General features: G+C 37.8%; 1 protein-coding gene and 1 long non-coding RNA gene across 2 annotated transcripts in view; one reads left to right on the top strand and one right to left on the bottom strand.

The window, feature by feature from the left end:
* The window catches only part of ADGRL2 (adhesion G protein-coupled receptor L2), a 631,707-nt gene that overhangs the window by 160,532 nt on the left and 449,950 nt on the right, over positions 1–21,225 (top strand). The window lies entirely within an intron of this gene.
* LOC147578120 (uncharacterized) overlaps positions 8,162–21,225 on the bottom strand; it is a 35,619-nt gene continuing 22,555 nt past the window's right edge. The window contains exon 3 of the long non-coding RNA XR_015254204.1: positions 8,162–8,722. This is a non-coding gene — a long non-coding RNA (uncharacterized LOC147578120). The remainder of the gene's footprint in view (positions 8,723–21,225) is intronic.

Below are 21,225 nucleotides of genomic sequence, written 5' to 3' on the forward strand. Positions count from 1 at the left end.
GATTATTCCATGAGAAATATTTTCCCTATGAAGGTTATGCATTAATTCCATAAAGAGAGAGAAAGAAATTGGAAGAACACAATATTCAATATCACTTTTATTTTTTGTAATGTTTATGTTTGAGACAGAGAGACACACACACAATGTGAGGGGGAGGGGATGAGGGGCAGAATCTGTAGCAGGCTCCAGGCTCTGAGCTGTCAGCCCAGAGCCCGATGGGGGCTTGAACCCGTGATCCATGAGATCATTACCTGAACTGAAATTGGATGCCTAACCAACTGAGCCACCCAGAAGCCCCTCAACATCACCTTTGATACTCTAGTCTTCCCTTTGACGTTGTTTCTACTGTCATTGGTTGAGGTTGCAGGGTGTGCCGCGGCTCTTAGCTCAGAAGTCCCTGGGCAAATGGGCAATTGCCTGGGGCTGCACCAACTCTGTCAGCCTGGAGCCTTCCTCCCCCTGAGTTGGAGGAGGACCAACAGTTGTGTTTTGTTAATCTGGGTAACCTCATTTTCTTCTCATTTAACTAGTGGGAGTTAATTGAACTGCCTGCTGAGATCTCTGGCACATAGCTAAATAAGGTGAAATGAGGTTACAGTGTTCCCTAACCCACTTTTGGCCCCATTTACAGTATGGACTGGTTTTCAGAGGGTCAGAAAACACTTTGAAAAAGGCAGATTGCATCCAACTACCTCATAGTTACGCCTATGTAGATTCTTGTTCTCCTCCTCCTTAACTCCACCCTCCACCCTAGATATTTAGTCCTTCCCTGTTTCTTCCTTCCGTCTCACCCATATCCACTTCCCATCTTTCCAAGCCAATTATCAGCACATTTTTAGGACCCTCCCACATCGATGTGTCCCGTGATGCTTCCAGACACACAGTGTCCACACTTCTGTTTTCTGTAGTTCTTTGCCTCCTAACAGTCCTTGCTAATCCCTCCTTTGGCCTGCAAAGACTGTATCCGCACAAGGTTAAATGTTGCTTTGGGAAAAAAAAATCCAACCAACATACTGCTTGTATTATTTAAAAATATCAAGCTGTTTGATATTTTAGCAGTGCTATGAGTGCATTAATTATTTGGGCTTTGGTAGAAACAGGTACTGGTTATTTCCGACATAAAGAACAGAACACAGCTTGCGCTAAACAAACAAAAAGTTGGAATAAAGCATTGCATGTTTCTGCCTTGTCTTCCCTTGGAAAAATGCTAATGGAGGATTTGTTGCAGTATGTCCTTAAAAATGTATATTCTTCTTTTACTACCCAAGTAATACATGTTTATTAGAGAGAAAAAATAATTCAAAAATACATAATCACTATCTTTTTTTTTTCTTGTTTTGAACTTGCACATAGTAATTATTAGAAAGAAATGAGGCAAATAGCTATTTATACTTTGTTTGGTGTGCTTGATTCTGAAGATGAACCCAAAGTGCCTGAATTAGCCAGAAATCTCCACTTCGCACTGTAAGAATTCACTGAGTATTTTCCCTTTACTTTTCAACAAATTTATTATTGAAGTATAGTTAACATGCAATGTTATATTAGTTTCTGCTCCTTTAAACTCATGTTTCTTTTTTTATTTTTTTTATTTTTATATATTTATTATTATTATTTTTTTTAGACAGAGAGAGATAGAGCATGAGTGGGTTAGGGGCGGAGAGAGAGCAAGACACAGAATGCAAAGCAGGCTCCAGGCTCTGAGCTGTCAGCACAGAACCTGACGTGGGGCTCGAACTCATGGACCGTGAGATCATGACCTGAGCTGAAGTCGGACACTCAACCGACTGAGCCACCCAGGCACCCCTAAACTCATGTTTCTATCACTGTCAGTGCTTTATGCTAGTAGAATAATAGCAATTATAAAACTGATGAATACATCTTTGCTTCATATTTATGAGCACAGCAGATATTAGCTAGTGTTTTCTTTCTAGATGTGATATAAGTAATTCCTTCCTATTAATTATCATTTTAAGCCTTACACCTACCACCTACATCATACACAACCTTGTCTTTTATATTAAGCACATGGAGACTTATTATATACCACTCTCTTTTTATCTAAATTAATCATTATATATATATGTATATATATATATATATATATATATATATATATATATATATTTCTGTTTCTGTTTCTATTTCTATTTCTATTTCTATCTATGTTTGAATTTACCTAAGTTTGTGGGTTATTCTTCTTATTTGGCTTGTCTCCAAACTTACTATAGAAAGTTGATTATCATGTGACACTACAAGGAGGAACAGACTGTCCCCAGGACCTGGACTCACCAATAAAACAACTCTCATCAGGTGTGTGTATGCGTGTGTGTGTGTGTGTGTGTGTGTGTGTGTGTGTGTTTAATGCTTAAATTTATTTATTTTGAGAGAGAGAGAAAATGAGAGAGAGCAAGCAATAGGGGCAGAGAGAGAGGGGAACAGAGGATCCAAAGCAGGCTCTGTGCTGACTGCAGAGAGCCAGATGTGGGACTGTAATTCACGAATGGAACCATGAGATCATGACCTGAGCTCAAGCAGAGGCTTACCTGAATGAGACACCCAGACGCCCCTCCATCAGGTGTTTTAAGAAACCTGAACACAAATCTAACGGGAATGGCATAGAGTTACTCCTAAAACTATGTCAACTTTCTGTTCTCCTGTGGAACATTCTTTAGACCTTTAAGTTCAAATTAGGAGTAATCAGTGCCTTTCATATTCAATCTTCTTTAACTCATTTTTTTTAAATCATGGTTGTTACATCTTAACATGATAGAATAAATGAATCAGTCAGGAAGAGTAAAAAGCAGCCAAAAGAAATGTTCAAGCACCTTTGTGCATTTAGAAACATTGAAGTATATCGACAAAAAACAGAATATTCCTGGGGTAAATTTAAAAGTGGGGGAAGAGCAGAAATATATATATATATATATATATATATATATATGTGTGTGTGTGTGTGTGTGTGTGTGTGTGTGTGTGTATGCCAACTATTACCTGATAGGTAACTATTTCGATTTAAGGATAGTCCATTCTTTTAGTGATAACCCTAAATAAAACCCAAACCTGCATAGGAATATATATTCTTTTCCAGAAGAAAAAAATAAGTTTTAGCAATGTATAAATGGAATCAAGAAGCCAGGCATGGTGAAGTCTTACCCACATTTCCACACACATACTCTCAATCACAGGATGATTAGAGTGCAAAAATACGAGAGATGTTGACCAGGTTATTTTTTACATTGGATGTAACTTGAAGTTTGAGTTTAAACAAGGTATTTTCAAGCATATTTCCTTTCATAAAACGTTTAAAAGACATATGGAAATGGAGACACATGTTTAACAATTATAAGATAAGTTCATTTGAAACTCTTTAGAATAAGACTGAAGTTTTCTAAATCATGGTGTCTCTGATTTTCAAAAGACTAAATCAAATACCCCAAAGAAAGCAATTGTGATGGAGTTAATTAAGACAACTTTGTGGCTATATTTGATCATTTTTAAGGAGTATAAGTTTCTAAAGGGTATAGGTTTTCATGTTTTAAATTGTGTGGGTCTTCACTATGAAAGGGCCAGTTCCCCATACCAGATGTTTTTGTATACCTGCCAGGGGCTACTTATACACGCATAATGTAGGGGACTAAATCCCCTGATGATCTGGCTGTTATAAATTTAAATTTAAAAATAAATTTGGGGGCGCCTGGGTGGCGCAGTCGGTTAAGCGTCCGACTTCAGCCAGGTCACGATCTCACGGTCCGTGAGTTCGAGCCCCGCGTCGGTCTCTGTGCTGACGGCTCGGAGCCTGGAGCCTGTTTCCGATTCTGTGTCTCCCTCTCTCTCTCTGCCCCTCCCCCGTTCATGCTCTGTCTCTCTCTGTCCCAAAAATAAAAAATAAAAAATAAACGTTGAAAAAATAAATTTGAAGACTAATTGATCTAAGTCACATAACAAAATTCAAAAAATACACCTGCATTTCCTTGTTAGCCTTGTGAAACCTAATTATTTAAAGAGCATTCTTTTTTTTTCCTTTCTTTCTTTTCTTTCTTTCTTTCTTTCTTCTTCTTTTTTTTTTTTTTTTTTTTTTAAATAGCACTTGCTTAAATCTTAATCTCTTTTCTAGTTCAAAAGACTGATTGGACCACAGAGGAGCAAAACAGCTTGCCCACGTCAACAGATCATTTTATTTGGGCTCCAGGTTTCTGAATGAACTTCCATACATGCCCTTGTAGACATCTGAACTCCATAAATCCACAGGTGTTTAAGGAGCCCTAAAGGCTGGGTCAGATAGCAGACTTGTTCCACTATGACTTTATAAGGATTTCGTACTGTGTAAACAACACGTGCAGGGATTTCTCTTTACTGCTGGATAAAACCAGTAGCAGGAAGAGCCACTTTTAGTTTTCTTCCTTAAACAATGATGTGGTTCAGTTTTATTTCCATTATGAACTCTGTACAGTAGGTTATCTTGTCCACAGTGTAGGTAGCATTTTCTTTCTTTACTTCACAAACAGGATGATTTGGCACAAAGCCTCTTTAAAAGGAAAAAAAAATAGCCACCTTAGAAAATGTATTCTGTTACAATGATATTTCCATCTTCCCATGTACTATACAAAGGAAGAAACTGTGAAACGCCCAAATATCATTTATTTGTTCTTCTTTAAAACTAGAAAGCTTGCTGATCTCAGATACCCTTTCCATAACAGAAATCTGAGTAAAGTTAGTATAAGCATATAACAGATTATACCCAGAAAATGCCTGAAAAATCCAGTTTTGTTTTACTTTAGAATAATGCCAGGGGTGCCTGGGTGGCTCAGTCAGCTGAGCATCCGACTTCAGCTCAGGTCATGATCTCACAGTCTGTGAGTTCGAGCCCTGCGTCGGGCTCTGTGCTGACAGCTCGGAGCCTGGAGCCTGCTTTGGATTCTGTGTCTCTCTCTCTCCCTCTGTCCCTCCCCTGCTAACCCTCTGTCTCTCCCTCTCTCTCTTAAAAATAAATAAACATAAAAAAATTTTTTTTTAAGAAATTATGCCAGAAACCAGATTTAGACGACAAATTCAGAAAGAAAACAAAAAGCCTCACAGAACACTAAATATACAATATGCCTTGAATGATATGACAAACTATAATATTCAAATGTCTCTCTATAAAACAGTATTAGTTCAGCGTAGACTGGGAACTTGAGTCTAAGGAAGAAAAGCAAGGAATTGAAATGAGGGAAAATATACTTGAGGAGCGAAAATAAGGTTACCTACCTTTGTGGCGTACAGTAATTAGAAACTGGGGGAAAAATCAAAATCATTAGGGGATTTTCAATATCAGAAGAATTTAGAGGAAAAAGATAAAGGTCTACAAGAAACGGTTGTGTGAAAAGTCATAATTAACCCAAATAAAAAGCTTGGAGTCTCCATGTTGCTCCTGTTCTAAGATTTTAAGTGATTTTAGAAATGTGTTTATGATAAAAGTTTTCTGTCACCTATTAAAACGGTATACTTTGAAGTGTATTTGATATCAAAGCAGAATGAAAACATTGAAATGTTCCTTGATATGGTCTAAATGCTATGTCTGTGCCTTGCTTTAAATGCAATGTTTTATTTTTAAAAATAAGTTTCTAGGATGCCTCAAGATCAATGAACACAAGTCCCCTAGGGAAATGATAAGTTTTTAGATGACATTGCTATAAAGTACACACAGGTATCAACACGTACCAAAGAGTCTTGTGACCTTTCCGCATTAGAAGGTTGCTGAGGAAGACTGCCCCTGCCTCCATGAAGAATAAACAAACATTTGGGAAAGAGAGAATTAGATCCACTCAAGGAAACATTGATTAGCAGTCCAGCCTGATTCACCTATCAATGAATCATGTATAAATGATGAATCAAGTGAGCGACTGAAGATCAAAGACCATCAGCACGTAAAAGTAAAGACTCAGAGTTAACCTCCACGTGAGATTAGACATCTACTGAGCCAGCGCCTCTGCCCTCCCTACAACACCCCTCCTCATGCTTTGTGTGCAGTACAGCATCAGTAGTTTTCTAATACCTTCTATATTTAAGCCACTGAGCTAGCTTTCTCATGAAAACGTGCCTAAATCTTTCCTTTGAACATCCTCAACAGGAAATTGTAATTTCTGAGAGGAGTTTGGTTTTGAAAACAGGCATGAGTTATTTGTAGCCTTGTTCAGTGACTCAGATGAGTAAACAAACCAAACAGTCCACATGTGATCAAAACCCATGTGTGCACTCCCTTGGCCTTCACCGCACTTTAGTGACATCATCTGTTTATAAGGCTGATCTTCCCACTAGACCACAAGCTTCTCAAGGTCAGGAATCAAGCTATTGCCATCATTCTATTTCAACTCCTAGCACATTGCTCATTGGTTGAAAAGAACTCATTTTTTTTTGTATGGTCCATAAATTGCTTCTGAAGGTATTATTCCAAAAGAGAATCATAAAACATGAATCTCTTTGTGTTAAGCATTAACTGTTTGGATGAAAAAAACATACATGTTCTGAAATTTAAAAGCTAAATCCCTTTATGTATAGGTCAATGCAGAATATCTACTATAAATTGACAAAATTTCAATACAGTGCTGATAGATGCAAATTCTTTAAAATGGATGTCGTGTTATATATCCTTATTTCTTTTTTTTTTTCTCCCCGAGTGGCATGTATAACTCTGAACTCATCTCTCGCTTCCAGAGTTAAAGAAACCTTCCTTCATGCCTTTTGTTCATTTGGAGAACACATGAAAGTGTCTTTCTCATGCTCTGCATATATGAGTTGGAAAATCTACCTCACATTTGGCAGATTTATGAATGAGAAATTTCTAATTCCATTTCTAATTCTCATTTAATTTCTAATTCTAGTTTGTGATTATTGATTCAACAGGGGAACAGTAACTGCACCAAAATGTACACCTGTTTGAAAGTGTCTTAAGACTTTACAAAGGAGGGGCGCCTGGGTGGCGCAGTCGGTTAAGCGTCTGACTTCAGCCAGGTCACGATCTCGCGGTCCGGGAGTTCGAGCCCCGCGTCAGGCCCTGGGCTGATGGCTCAGAGCCTGGAGCCTGTTTCCGATTCTGTGTCTCCCTCTCTCTCTGCCCCTCCCCCGTTCATGCTCTGTCTCTCTCTGTCCTAAAAATAAATAAACGTTGGAAAAAAAAATTAAAAAAAAAAAAAAAAAGACTTTACAAAGGAGGCAGGAAGTGATAAGACTACCAGATAGAAGGAACAGGCAGGCTAATGGTTGTATCCGTTTAAAGTCAAGAAAAGAAAAGGGTCTAATCACACTGAAGTTCTAGCAGTAAAAGTCCATTTAAAGATATATTTGAAAATGGGGATGGGCGCCTGGGTGGCTCTGTCAGTTAAGCTTCTGACTCTTGATTTTCGCTCAGGTCATGATCTCACAGTTCCTGAGATCAAGCCCCCCAGCAGGCTCTATGCTGACAGTGCTTAGGATTCTCTCTCTCCCTCCTCCATACTCTGTCTCTCTCTCTCTCTCTCTCAAAATAGATTTAAAAAAAAAACATAAAAAACTAAAATGGGGAATGTTGCTGAAGTACAAAGGAACTAAAGTTGTATACTCAATAACATTGTCAACTCCCACAAGCATTCAGTTATGTTCCAGAGTTTGAGGCAGAGGTTATCCAAATACACATTTACTGGAAGAATGGACAGGCTGAGGAGGAGATACAGAAAAATGTACACAAATGTCAGTCTAAAGTATGTTTCCTCACAAATACTTAGAAACTGCTGGGGTTTTGTTGTTGTTGTTGTTGTTGTTGTTGTTTTAGCTACACGTGGTAATATCTTTATTCAATGCAGTGCAATAGTTCAGTAAAGAGTACGTGTGTTTTGTTTGTTTCCAGGGGGAAAAAAACTGCCAATCTCCAGTGATACTCTTTTCGTCTTTTTTCTAATCTAATATTTTGATTGTATTTATCTAATAGGTTGAAAACTCCCATGACTTTGCACAGGTGGTTTGCACTAATTAAAAAAAGAAAGAAAGAGAAAAGAAAAGAAAAAGGTAAATGTGGAACACACATAAAAGGCATTTTTACATAAATGTCTCTGTAAAATGACCAAAGAAGTGAAGAACACTTTAAATTCCATTCACTTTTTTCATATCAATTTTCAAGTAGATTTGTGTATGTTTCATAAGTTCAAAATTCAGTTAAATGTAAAGAACTTTATTCTGATAATGACAGTCTATTGACCGAGAGCGCATGAGAATGAGAAATGTAATACAACCTAGAAATACTTAGATTGTTGCTAGAGAAAAATGGGCTATAAATGAGGGATTCTTGGGCCCGGACGTGCTATAGTATGAATGTGTTTCTAACCATTGAAAACCATCACCGTGCAATATTTAAACTAAGAATGCTGCATTTCTAAACTTGGAAAAACTGATCTCATGTGAACAAAATCGTCCTCAAAATTGGATATAATGTTCAATAATCTGAGTTCACAAAGACGTTTTAAACAGCAAGGCATTTAATGTTGCCATCCAGATACTGCTCTGATGTCTGAGTGCACGTAGATCCGAAATTTGCTGATGCAGGAGCCGGTGAGCACACTTCCTTTCTGGATTTCTTCCCCATCCAGAAACAGAACAGGAAGGTCATTTGTGGGGCTGGGGGGACCGAAGAGTATGTGTGCGAGTAGTACGAAATGACTTACTTGGATTATGATCTCTTCGGACATCAAGCATGTAATGCATATTTTTTAATCTAGAAAGAAACAGAAAATATATGTAAGTGATACAGCCTGCAAAAAAAATAAAAATTCTTTTTAAACTATATATATGTGTGTGTGTGTGTGTGTGTGTGTGTGTGTGTGTGTCTGTGTGTGTGTATACACATACATATATATATGACACTAATACTAGTGAGAAACACCCACATCTAATTGTTATATGCTCCTCTAACCATTTCAAGAGGCAAAGCCATTGAAGCTCAAGGAGATCTGCGAACTATATTTCAGGAGCAAACAAACAAAATCCTAAAAAAAAAATAAATGCGATAGCCAAGCAGATGAAGTATCAGGTTTCCCTGGATGTCACAACACAGGACAGTGTATTACTAAACCACTGGCTAAACTTCTAGTGAAAGAGTATTTGCTGTCTATCAAACGTAGGCCGATGGTTGCAATAAATACTTCTCTCCATATATCACTGGCTACCTGCCTATCTGTAATTTCAGGCCTTTTGAAATTTTATCTCATGAAATATTAAGATACGCTTGTTCTCTGCTATTTTTAGGCCTGTTTCTCAAAAGTGTTCTATTTGTATAATACATCAAAAAAGAAGACAGTGGCTGTGTGTTTCTTCCCTTTGTTGGGATATGTGGAAGGAAGGGAGTGGAAGTTATTTTGGGCGTGAGTTTGTCTCTGGTCAGCTGAAACACAGCAGTGAAGTAATTTCCATTTAAGTCTTGGCTTTGCCGCTCAGTTTGTAATAAGCCAGAAGTATCCCACGGAAATCAGAACACAAATCCCTAATGGTTGTCAGAGAAGACGCAGAACATCAGAAGAATTACATTTATAAGGTGGAGGGAGTGGTCAGTGGTCTTTCACAGCACAAGCCAGCAGCCTCATCAGAAGTTAGGGTCGGTAGATGCTATGTACTTGTTCAAAAATCTCACAATTGTGTAAAAGATGGTGGTAGCTGGGTGGGTTGTTCTCAATCCGGTTCTTGATGTGAAGAAAATAGGAGGAATTCCTGGGTGCGAAGGACAAGATGGAGGCACTTTCTGAAGCAATTGTACATTAATAGCTCTCTTCACTTTTAAATGAGCTGAATAGCGAAAGGGAGTGTCAACATTCCCCAACTCACGTCTCCTTCGTGTTTTGACAATGTTCCCTGACCTAATAGCATCAAGTTTTGCAAACTCTCTTGCCTAAATGGCAGTTCTGCATATTAAGTTAGCTCTGTTTTGCTAGGGTGTCAGAATCTTGCTGATTTTCACTCACTGATGTGGAAGACTTGCTTCTATCAATCAGCAACATCCTTAGCAATTTATCCATTCCGTGTAAACTGAAGCAAGATATGGTGTCCCATTTTTAAAATTTTGTGTATACTCATCGTTTTTAAAAGTGTAATCTGGAGGCTCTGAGCCCCTCTTCTAAAGGTGGATGATTTACTTTTGAAATCGTTTTTCCCTGGGCAAGATCAAATGCCGATGCGCAAACCAAATCCATAAAGTAACTTCCCCATCATCTGCAATGTGTTTCATGGGAATAAATAATATGGTCACACAATTTTCCTGGTGGAGAAAACCTTAAATATCACCTATGACATTTATTTCATGTCACCGCAGAGGAAACAGAAGCTCAGAGAAATTAAGTAACTTTCCTAAGAGAGAGTAAATCACACTTTGGTGGTGGGGTACGGGCTGGCACCCAGAAGTTTTCATCCTTAATCCAGAATTCTTATCTGAATATTTACAAACGTTACTCTAAAAAGTGTACATCACAACTTCTCTTTTACAAATTTCCTCTCCCTCTTCTCTCTCTCTCTCTCTCTCTCTCTAGTTCTCCAGTTTTAGTTTTTCTTCATCTTGAGAGATTTAGAATCAACAATTCTGTTCCTGGAATACTTTGTTTTCATACATTAGTTACCTTTTTTTTTCAATGCCTGTGCTCAAGGCCGTCAATAGCAAAAGCGTTCAGAACTACACATTCCATATAATGAAACTGCTAATCTACACTACCATTTTTTTACTTAACAAAATTAGTCTGCCCATGTAAACCCTGGGTAGGCAAGTTGGCACTTAGAACACAACAGAGAACCACATTTGTGACATAGAAAGATAACTATTAACTCCTTTTAAGCTTTCAAATGCCTCAGAAATGTTGGAGCAAAGGATCTAAAAACTGCAGATCGTATTCAAATGAATCAGGATAGAGCAGATGGTTGAAGAAGGCTCACAAGCAAGAAGGAAATCTCCTGTTCTCCCTTTCTGATTGCTTTGCCCACAGAGGAATAACGATTCAAAGAAAATCAGTAATCATGGCGGATGTCATTAGCATATTCCCAATAAGGCAGCTTACGTAAAAATTCCCAGAGAAAAGGAATGACTGCTTGAAGATCAATGTGCAAAGAGCACATTTCCAGCTGCCTGCCTTCTTCTAAAATGTGAGCTATTTAAGACTTTTAAAAATTAAAGTTTGTAAAAGATATGGGCAAATACTGAGTGTTGTTTAAATTAATAATGATGGTTGTTATAAGCAAAATAAAACAGGTATATTTGCAAGTGGTCAATGATTAGAATGCTTTAGTATCTTATCCTTCACATTTCTTGATCAAATTCCACTTGGGCTGCAACAAAGTCCAAAGACTTATTAAAATATTGAATATCCCTTTTCTTCTCACCCCACTGTAACGCAAGATTAAATAAGTCACAGTGAGGCACCTTCATTGCTTTATCGTGAATCCATGTGGTAAAATGTGTTTTTCCCCCTCTTGATTGATGAGCAGAAATCACTGAAACGACCCGACTACTCTAAATAAAAACTTGCACGAAACAATTTCAAAAGGGGAAAAATTCTAATACAGGTAACTATGAATTTAATGTGTCAATACTGAGAAAACATTTTGGAAGATGTGTTTTAAATTAAATGCTGAACGAGAAAATAATGACTTAGAGTCATATATTACACACCTGGTGAGAGTTTGTCGTCGGCATACATCTCTCGTTGCCCTCTTGTATGGTTCCTACACTTCTAGTTCCTGAAGGGACACAAACATCCATTTTGTCGAGGTTGAATATTTAACCCTCAACCATGAGACTAAAGTATTTCCCCTTTATAGGAAGAACAGCAGTCACCAAATATATAAACACCTTAATCAATAATAAATCTCCTCGTAAATTAACCATGAGACACCATATTGGCAGGTCTTCTTGTTAAAAAGAGAGGACCCAGGTAATGTTATCATTGATTGGACCGGTAGGAGGCAGATGGTTAAATAACACAATAGGAAATGTCACAATAGTTTTAATTTTATTATTGAAACCCAAATTTCACTGGCAGTAGACAGATTGCCTTCATTTTTCATCCATAAAACAACCATCTTGAACGTTTCATCAAAAAGAACTTTTCTTACACTGGCATTGCAACCAATAAAACCTTTTATGCATGGCAAGTTGGCAGAAACTATTAATAAAATGTCTGTCAACTGCACATCTCTCTTTTTTTTTCTTTAGCAAAAAAGGGGGGAAATCATTAATTACAGTTTCTGTCACACACAAAAGAAACAGTGATTGTTCTGGTTTCTTAACAGCCTGAATTCACCTAGTGACCACCTCTTCTGTTGAATTTGAAAAGGGATAGGTCCTTATCCATCTAAACAAAAAGCTACAGAGCAATCAGAACACATTGCCTGTGTCTGCCTGGGCAACAAATGTGGTATTTTAGGTTGACTCTGAAAGAGGATTATGAATATGGATAGAATGCAAATACTTCATCTATCTTAATCAGAATACAGGAATTCAAGCTGTTGAGGAAAAAAAAAAGACCTTAGAATTCCCATACAAGGAAAGAAATTTTATAGTGCTTATTGAATTTAGAAGACAGAGATTAGAAATGAACTTAATGAATCCGTTCATCAGAAGGCAAGCAACAGACTTAGCAACAAGTGTAGCTCAATTACCCTGATGACAAATAAATATAATGAACTTTCAGAGAGGGAAACAACTGTTTAGCACAATTAAAAAAGAAAACGATTCTCCCCCCTTTGCCTTTCTACCTGACACAAAGTTTTTTTTTTTCCTCTATTAACTGTCTTTAAAACCCTCTCCATCCTCCTAAAATGATCTTTTCTCAAACGAGTTTTGCAGTATGTTGTGCATAGTGGAAAAGAGAAAGCACAACCACGCTATTTCTGTCACAAACACAGAGAACAAAAGGGCCAGGAATGATACGCATAGGTTCCTTCTGAATTTGCAACAAGGTTTTTAGCAATAACACAGTGTAGAAAGCTGCCAGTTTTCTTTATTATTTCAATTTATCTGCTCCAAGTAAGTCAACCAAAAGGTCTAGGTAGCCAGGTTCAACTTGTCTGGGTTTCCCATTTCTTTCACGTTTAATGCATGCATTTATTCCAGGCACTAGCGTGTTGAAATGCAAGAGCTTTTCTTTTGTTTTTTATTTAAAGAGACTTTTTGATTGAGCGTACTTTTTAATATGAATACTAACAATGATCAGTCCATGATGCTATAGGTTTTTAAAATATGCGCTACAATTATTTTATGAATTTAATGAATCAATCTATAGGTTTATCACAAGTTTATGTTGTAATATATCTGTATTCAATTTCCAGCTCTACTTGTGATTAGTTGTGTGACTTCAGGCAAGTTGTTTAACCTTTCTGTGCCTCAGTCTCCTCATCTAAAAAAGAGGAAAATACTAGTAGCTACATCATATAAAGATTAAATGATTTGAAGTCTATAAAGTCCTAGACCCCTAGTGGGACATAGTAAGTGCTGTATAATTGTTAGTCATTATTATGAACTGGCCCATTTTCATTTGATCCAAAGCCAAAAATGTAAAGATGTGAACTAAGTTTTAGTGCATACACTAAATCTTATTCATTCTTGACTGCTAACAGAATAGGTATGGTAAAAATTCTAATAAGAATTTTACAGAATAAAAGTAGGGACCACTCAATTTGATGGTTAGAGGACAATAACACTGGTAATGTTCAAGTATGTGTTGTTTCTTTTCTGTTAGGAAAGAGAAAAAAAAAGGCTATAAAAATCTGCCCAGTTTCAGAATTGATATCATCTTGTTTGTAAAGTCTGAATCCAGAGTAGGAGATGACTGTGCTGTTTCTTACTCTAGCATATGCATATGTACATATGATATATATATGGACGTATGTATATATGTCATCTTTATAATCTTTTTTCAAAAACCTCTGTTGAATGGAACTTTATTACCACTGGTTAAAAATGTCATATCACAAGAATCTGGCAAGCATTCAGAACCATTTAATCTTTCATCAAGGTTTAATCAGAAGAGGTTTATATCTCTTTTGTGCATTGTCAAGTGCCCACCACAATTTGTCTTCCCCATACTGGACTGACAGATTGAGCGAATAAGCAAAGAGCCGGAACATTGGAGCATAATTGCAGTGTCAGCACTGTTAACTGTATTTATGAGAAGAGAGTTAACACTATGACATTAATAATTTCATCAGATTACACATGTTTGCTTGACAAACAAGCAAGCTATTCTCTTTAAATTATCTGTGACTAGTGCCGTTTTCAGCTGGAGAACAGCCATGAATTCCAGTTTAAAAAGAAAAATAAACTCACCAAAACACCATTCAACTTACATTGTTATGTTTGGGGAGAGGAAAAAAAAATTAAGTCTTTAAATATTTGCATTGAGCCAGATTTCATAAATCCTGGTTTCCTGTCAATAAGAAAGAAAAAAAAATGGTTCGGAACGTACAATAAAAAAGAAGGGCCAGGAAGTATAATAATTGTGTCTAGCTTGTACTGGAGTGTTCAAAAATAGCTTCAGGCAGAGACATGAAGTCTTTTAGTTTGCCTTGACTTTTTAAACCACTCGATGCTCACCTGCAGTGGTTTCTGTGATTTGTGGCAGCTTACCAAAGGCACAGGATAATAAAGACAGTTTGTTACCCTCTAATTTTGGAGGGGCATAACACATGAAGCTTGTACAGCAATCTCTTACCTACATATTTCACTCCATAAGGGGAAACAATAAGAGAGAACATGACATGTATTAGAGAAGTAAATTACAATGTTATACTCTTTGGTCCAATAAACCATTGTGGGCTGTCATGCTCCTGACTACTGAAGTGTTGTTTTATGCTACAGCTTAATCAGCTGGGTCTAGGCTGCGCTTTCGTACGCCAGTGCCTTAGGCGGCATAAATGCTATGATTCACACACGTGATCACAGGAGCCTATATGGTGAGGTCTGCACAACCTGCCATGAAATTATTGGCCCAGGTGATGAATCTCTTTGCACTTAATTTAGAAGAGGGAATGGACTTGAACCCGATTGTTAAAATTATCACAAAACGTCAAGCTACCTGTTTGTCTTATTTAATAGGAGCATCTTGCTGGTATTGGTTCTAACAAAAGTAATGTTTCATCATTGGAGCCTAGAATCTATGCCCTTGTGAGAACCTCTCAGGCAGAAAGCATCTGTATTTATGAAGCTTGTGTGAGGCAGCATAATGTTGACCTGAACGCAAAAAGTTAAAAAGAGATATATTAATGACATCAGTAGCAAGTCCCAAAACAAAAACCCACCACTTCTACAAATACATACAAAATCAACTGTCAAAGGAAAGTATTTGTACTATTGTTTTTATAATTCTGCTAGGAGTTTTGTATTCACTTTCATCATTCTATGGCAGTAAGTATTGATGACAAACCAAAAACAAATAACATGATAGTAATAAATTATATGTTTATTATATATATGATATATTTATCATATATATTCACACACGTATGTACATAAACTCCATTACAAATACATAGAGTATTACAACGCTATCTTGAAAAAACCAGCGACACCTGGGTGGCTCAGTCAGTTAAGTATCCGACTTCAGCTCAGGTCATGATCTTGGGGTTTGTGAGTCCAAGCCCTGCGTCAGGCTCTATGCTGACAGCTCGGAGCTGGAGCCTGCTTCAGATTCTGTGTCTCCCTCTCTCTCTGTCCCTCCCCTTCTTATGCTCCCTTCCTCTCTCTCTCTCTCTCTCTCTCCTTTTCTCTATCAAAAATAAATAAACATTAAAAAAAAATTTTTAAAGGAAAAACTAATAGATCTGGTGAGTAAGAAGGAATAATATATTTGTGGACTGAAAAAAAATCTCAATTCAGTAACTTAGAAATCATATCACTAGAGCTTTAAACAAAATGAAGAAAAAATATTAATGAAACATATAGGTAAAGCAAATGTTCCCTATTACCAAACAACAACAGAAAGCAAGTGGTGGCAGCGATGTGGAGAAATTGAAGCCCTGTACATTGCTGATGGGAACGTAAAACGATGCACCACAGTGGAAACAGTATAGCAGTCCTCAAAAATTAAATCTATATTACCATATGATCTAGCAATCCCACTTCTCAGTACATACCCAAGAGAATTGAAAACAGGAACTTGAATAGATATCTGTACACCATTGTTCATAGTAGTATTATTCACAATAACCAAAAGATGCAAACAACTCAAATGTTCATCTACAGAGAAATGTACAAAATGTGGTATACACATAAAGTGGAGTATTATTCAGCCTTCAAAAAGAATAAAATTCTGACACAAGCTGCAACACAGATAACCTTGAAGACATTATGCTCAGTAAAATAAACAAGACACAAAAGGACAAATATTGTATGCGTCCATTTATGTAAGGTGACTGGAATAATCAGTTCATAAAGACAGAGAGTAGAATAGTGGTTACCAGGGGCTGGGAAGAGTGGTGAATGAGGAATTATAGTTTAATGAGTACAGAATCTCAGTTTGGGATGATGAAAAAAGTTCTTGAGATGGTTAGTGGCAATAGTTGCAAAACAGTGAATGCACTTAATGTCACTGAACTGCACACTTAAAAATGGCTAAAATGGTAAATCTTATGTTATGTGTATATATATATATATATATATATATATATGTTTAATTTTTTTATGTTTTACTTTTTATATTTGAGAGAGAGACAGAGAGACAGAGAGTGAGAGGGGAGGGGCAGAGAGACAGAGACAGAATGCGAGGCAGGCTCCAGGCTCCGAGCTGTCAGCACAGAGCCCAACACGGGGCTCGAACTCACGAACTGTGAGATCATGACCTGAGCCGAAGCTGGATGCTTAACCGACTGAGCCACCTAGGTGCCCCTGTTATATATATTTTACCACAATAAAAAAGTGTCTTAAAAAAATAAAGTCCTCATCCACTCCCCCAAAGCAAGATGATATCCAGAACTAATAATTTAACTCTATCAGAAAGGACAAATATAAATGTACTAACTTCAGTTACAGTAAAACCTCAAAGTCATGGGTTTTAAACTGATATAACATGTTCAAGCTAGGTCAAAAATTCCTATGTATTATATAGATACCCTTTGGTATAGAGACCCGAGGTGCTCATCAGTACCCTTAGTTTCTGGGGCAAAGTTCACTGCTGTTGCAAAGTTCATTGTGTAACGATAGATTCGATGCCCGTATTTAAAAAAATGCCAGTAAGAAAGTATTTACATTTATAAAATTTACTCTGTTCACTTCTTTATACAAACACAGCATTTTAGTGCTCAAATTATGAGTAAACTTTTATGAGCTTTACCAAGGACATCTGATGATTTGTCCAGAAGTACCTCCTGATAATGTATTGGTAGACTGTTCTGGAATATTTCTGCTCTGTAATCTTTTTTTTCCCTTTTTTTTAATGTTTATTTTTGAGAGAGAGAAACAGAGCGTGAGTGGCAGAGGGACAGAGAGAGAGGGAGACACAGAATCTGAAGCAGGCTCCAGGCTCTGAGCTGTCAGCACAGAGCCCAATGTGGGGCTTAAACTCACAAACTATGAGATCATGACCTGAGCCGAAGTCAGATGCTTAACTGACTGAGCCACCCAGGTGCCCCTGCTCTGAGATTTTACTAGCTGTCTGGGCCAGCTTCTGTGTGTATTCGGGGTGCAGTACAACTTATTTCGGCTGCTGTAACTTGACATACTGTTCAGTAATAGTCTACACCCGGTTTTGAAAGTGTGCTTTATGCCTGATCATGTGTGTATTCTGGTTCACTCATCTAGGTACAGAGCGTGTCTCTGTTTCAACATTAACATCAATTACAACAGCAGGATCCTGAAACCAGGAATTGAGAAACACCTGACTTTCTATTCTGTTGTGTTTTTACTTTCTTACATCTACCTCAGTTTTTGATGTGGGATCAATATCATTACACCATTTTCGTTAGTATCATTTAGAAAGCACCACATTATACACAAGAGGGGCCTGAATGTTGTGCTAAAGATCATGACCGGTGAATTGGGTCCTTTCCTTCTGCCTGGAGGAATTTCTGTTCCTATTCTGAGACACATAGACTGATGAGCACGCAGAATTAGAGGGAATGCAGAAACCAGTAGGGCAAAGTAACCAACACTGTGGCACTTGCATCAAATACAGGTTAAGAGCAAACTTCTTTTAGTGTGAAATCCAAGAATATGATGAGTCTGGAAAGAGCAGGACCCAAATGGCAGCACCTTTCTAATTAGCCCAAGAAAGGCTGTTTCATAAAATATTAAGAACTTGGAGGAAAGAGGTGGATTTACTCTGGTAAAAGGTTCATTTAAAATTCTGTGAGGTCAATAAATTACCACTTAAGATGACATTTCCCAAAATGTGTTCCAAAGAATACTTGTTCTAAGCAGGGGGGTGGGGGGGTGGGGGGAGGAGGCGGGGAGAGTCCCAAGGTCCAATTGACGGCTACATTAGATCTCTGTTGGAGATTGACAAGCAACACTGAGCTATTATCAAAGGCCTGTTAAGTCCAGTGATAAAGAAGATAGTTGAGCTTCGTTTAATCCAGTCTTTCCCAAACTTGTTTGTGACCTTCAACCACTCCTTCTCTTTCCCCACCCCCCATTCATCAATCTAACAAGTGTTCACAGAGGGCCCACTCCAGCCAGGCAGTGTTCTAGGCCCTGGGGACATGGCAGTGAAAAAAAAAAAAAAGACTTTCTTTGGCCAACTGTATGATTAAGAGAAGACAGACCATGAGAAGACAGCGCTGTACATAATGTGTCAGAAAGAGTTAAGTGCGACTGAAGAAAACATTTCAAATAGCAAGGGGAGAGCGTTGCTGTTTTAGAGAAAATGGTCTGGGTTAAGATGACAGGAGGCACCGATGACATGTGCTGATTTGATCAGTTGCTGGCAGACCAATGGCAGCACCAGGGGAATGTGAGAGCTAACACTCCCCTTGAGAGGGAACCCCTCAGCACTCTCTCTTCGACTGAAGAAGGCTGACGTTGATAGCAAAGTTCTGCATAGACACACTAGCATTAAGCAATTCTAATAAGGGATTGACTCTACTCGTGTGGATGGGCAAATGGCTCATCTTGTAGTGGCAAATGAACTGTTTGGGGCTTCTAGGGGATTGTTCATTTACTAATTAATTTATAAATTGTGTGCTCCTTGGGTTCTAATTAGTGGCATTCTCCTCCATGGCCACGTATTATGGAAATGTGCTACTTTCAAGTCCTCCATTTCAAATTGTATGATGGCCATTTATCTTGCTCCTTGATGAGAAGGCAGCATGACCAGTAGGAACTGGTCATACACTATTTGTCATAACCAGAAAGGTAGCTACCAAGTTGCTGAGCTGTGATGAGTGGAGCAATGACAGGGGACTGACAGGTTTGCTGCCTGAGTGGATTCTCGATATCACAAGAAGGGGTTCCGTTTACTATCATTGTGATCAATACTGAATGACTCCTTCAAAGGTAAAATCATTTAGAAAGCTGGAAAGTTTACCTTATGGTACTTGGGGGCCCATCCCACTTTCTACTTCCTTGGTAGAAATATTTCCTTGTTGCACAGCCAGCTATGTAGTTTGTGGAGTTCAGTGCAAAATTAAAATGTGGGTCATATTGTTCAAAAAGTGAGGGTGGGGGATGGTATTAAAGGTCCTAAAATACACAGATTTCTTTTCCTCTTGTACATAGTCTCATTGGCGTGACTTATGTTGGTGTTTATTTGCTACTTCATGCCGTACTAAGTAAATTTTAAGCTCTCAGCGTGAATTTTGCCAATTTTATATCGTGCAATGCCCATTTTTATAAGAGCATTTAAGTCACACGGAATCACTGAAATCACACAACTCCTATTTTGTATCTTAGATATGTATATGCATTTTATTCTTACCAGAATAGTGGAAAGACGACACAGAGGTAACTCGGTTGGCTTTATTTCACTTCTTCATTTATGCACATTCTACCATCACTCTCCACCTCACAGAAGAGTAGGAAGGCTGAACAGGAAAGACCTAGGTGTCACCCTACATTTTGCCTTCTATGTCATCATATCACCACCACCTCAGTAACAGACATAACCCATTTCCCTTGTGCTCACTTTGAAACTCAGTGAGCTTCCACACACACGTGATGGGTCCACTGGAATTCAGTGCTCATTGGGTACCACAGATGCTCTCTGTTCATGGGAGATAAGGAACAAGAGACACATGTATTGTGTGTATCTCCTTGGTTTTTGTCCATGCTCCATCATTCTGTTAGACTTCATACAACACAAATCCAAAGATAAAAATATTAAGAATGTCATACATCAAACTAAAAAGTTTCTGCACAGCAAAAGAAGTAATTCACAGAATGAAGAGACAACCTAGGGAATGAAAGAAAAAAATTTATAAACAATATGTCAGTGAGGGGTTAATATCCACAATATATATGGAACTCGTGTGACTCAACAGCAATCATGGTCATTATCATCATCATCTGAGTAAAAGATGGACAGGAAACCCGACTAGACATTTTTCCAAAGGAGACACACAAATGCCAAGAGGACAAGAAAAGATGTTCAACATTGTTAATGATCAAGGAAATGAAAATCAAAACCATCATGAAATATCACCTCACACCTGTTAGAACTCTAGGCAATTCTCAAAAAAACAAAACAAAACAAAGCCAGGAAACACCAAGTGTTCATGAGGATGTAAGAAAAGCGAACCATTGTGCACTGTTCATAGGAATCTGAATTGGTACATATATCAGTAAAACAGTATGGAGGTTCCTCAGAAAATTCAAAACAGAGCTGCCACGTGATCTAGCAACTCCACTTCTGGAATACATAATGGAATATTATTCACCCATAAAAAAAGAATACAATCCTGCCATTTGCAACAACAGGGATGGACCTTGAAAGCATGATACTAAGGGAACTCTGTTAGGCAGAGAAAGACAAATACTGTATGATCTCACTTATATGTGGAATCTAAAAAAAAAAAAAAAAAGCCAAGCTGATAGAAATAGAGAATAAAATGGACTGAATGGGCTGGAAGGGTGGAAAAAATGGGGAGACGTTGGACAAGGGTACAAATTTCCATTTATAAGATGAATGAGTCCTAGGGATCTAATATTCAGCATGATGATTATAGTTAAGAGTACTCTATTCCGTACTTGAAAGTTGCGAAGAGAATGGGTTTTAAATGTTCTTACCACACACAAAAGCACAATTATGTGAGGTG

This window comes from Puma concolor, chromosome C1 (assembly GCF_028749965.1).
Source record: "Puma concolor isolate L17-30 chromosome C1, mPumCon1.1.hap2, whole genome shotgun sequence".
Taxonomy (NCBI): domain Eukaryota; kingdom Metazoa; phylum Chordata; class Mammalia; order Carnivora; family Felidae; genus Puma; species Puma concolor.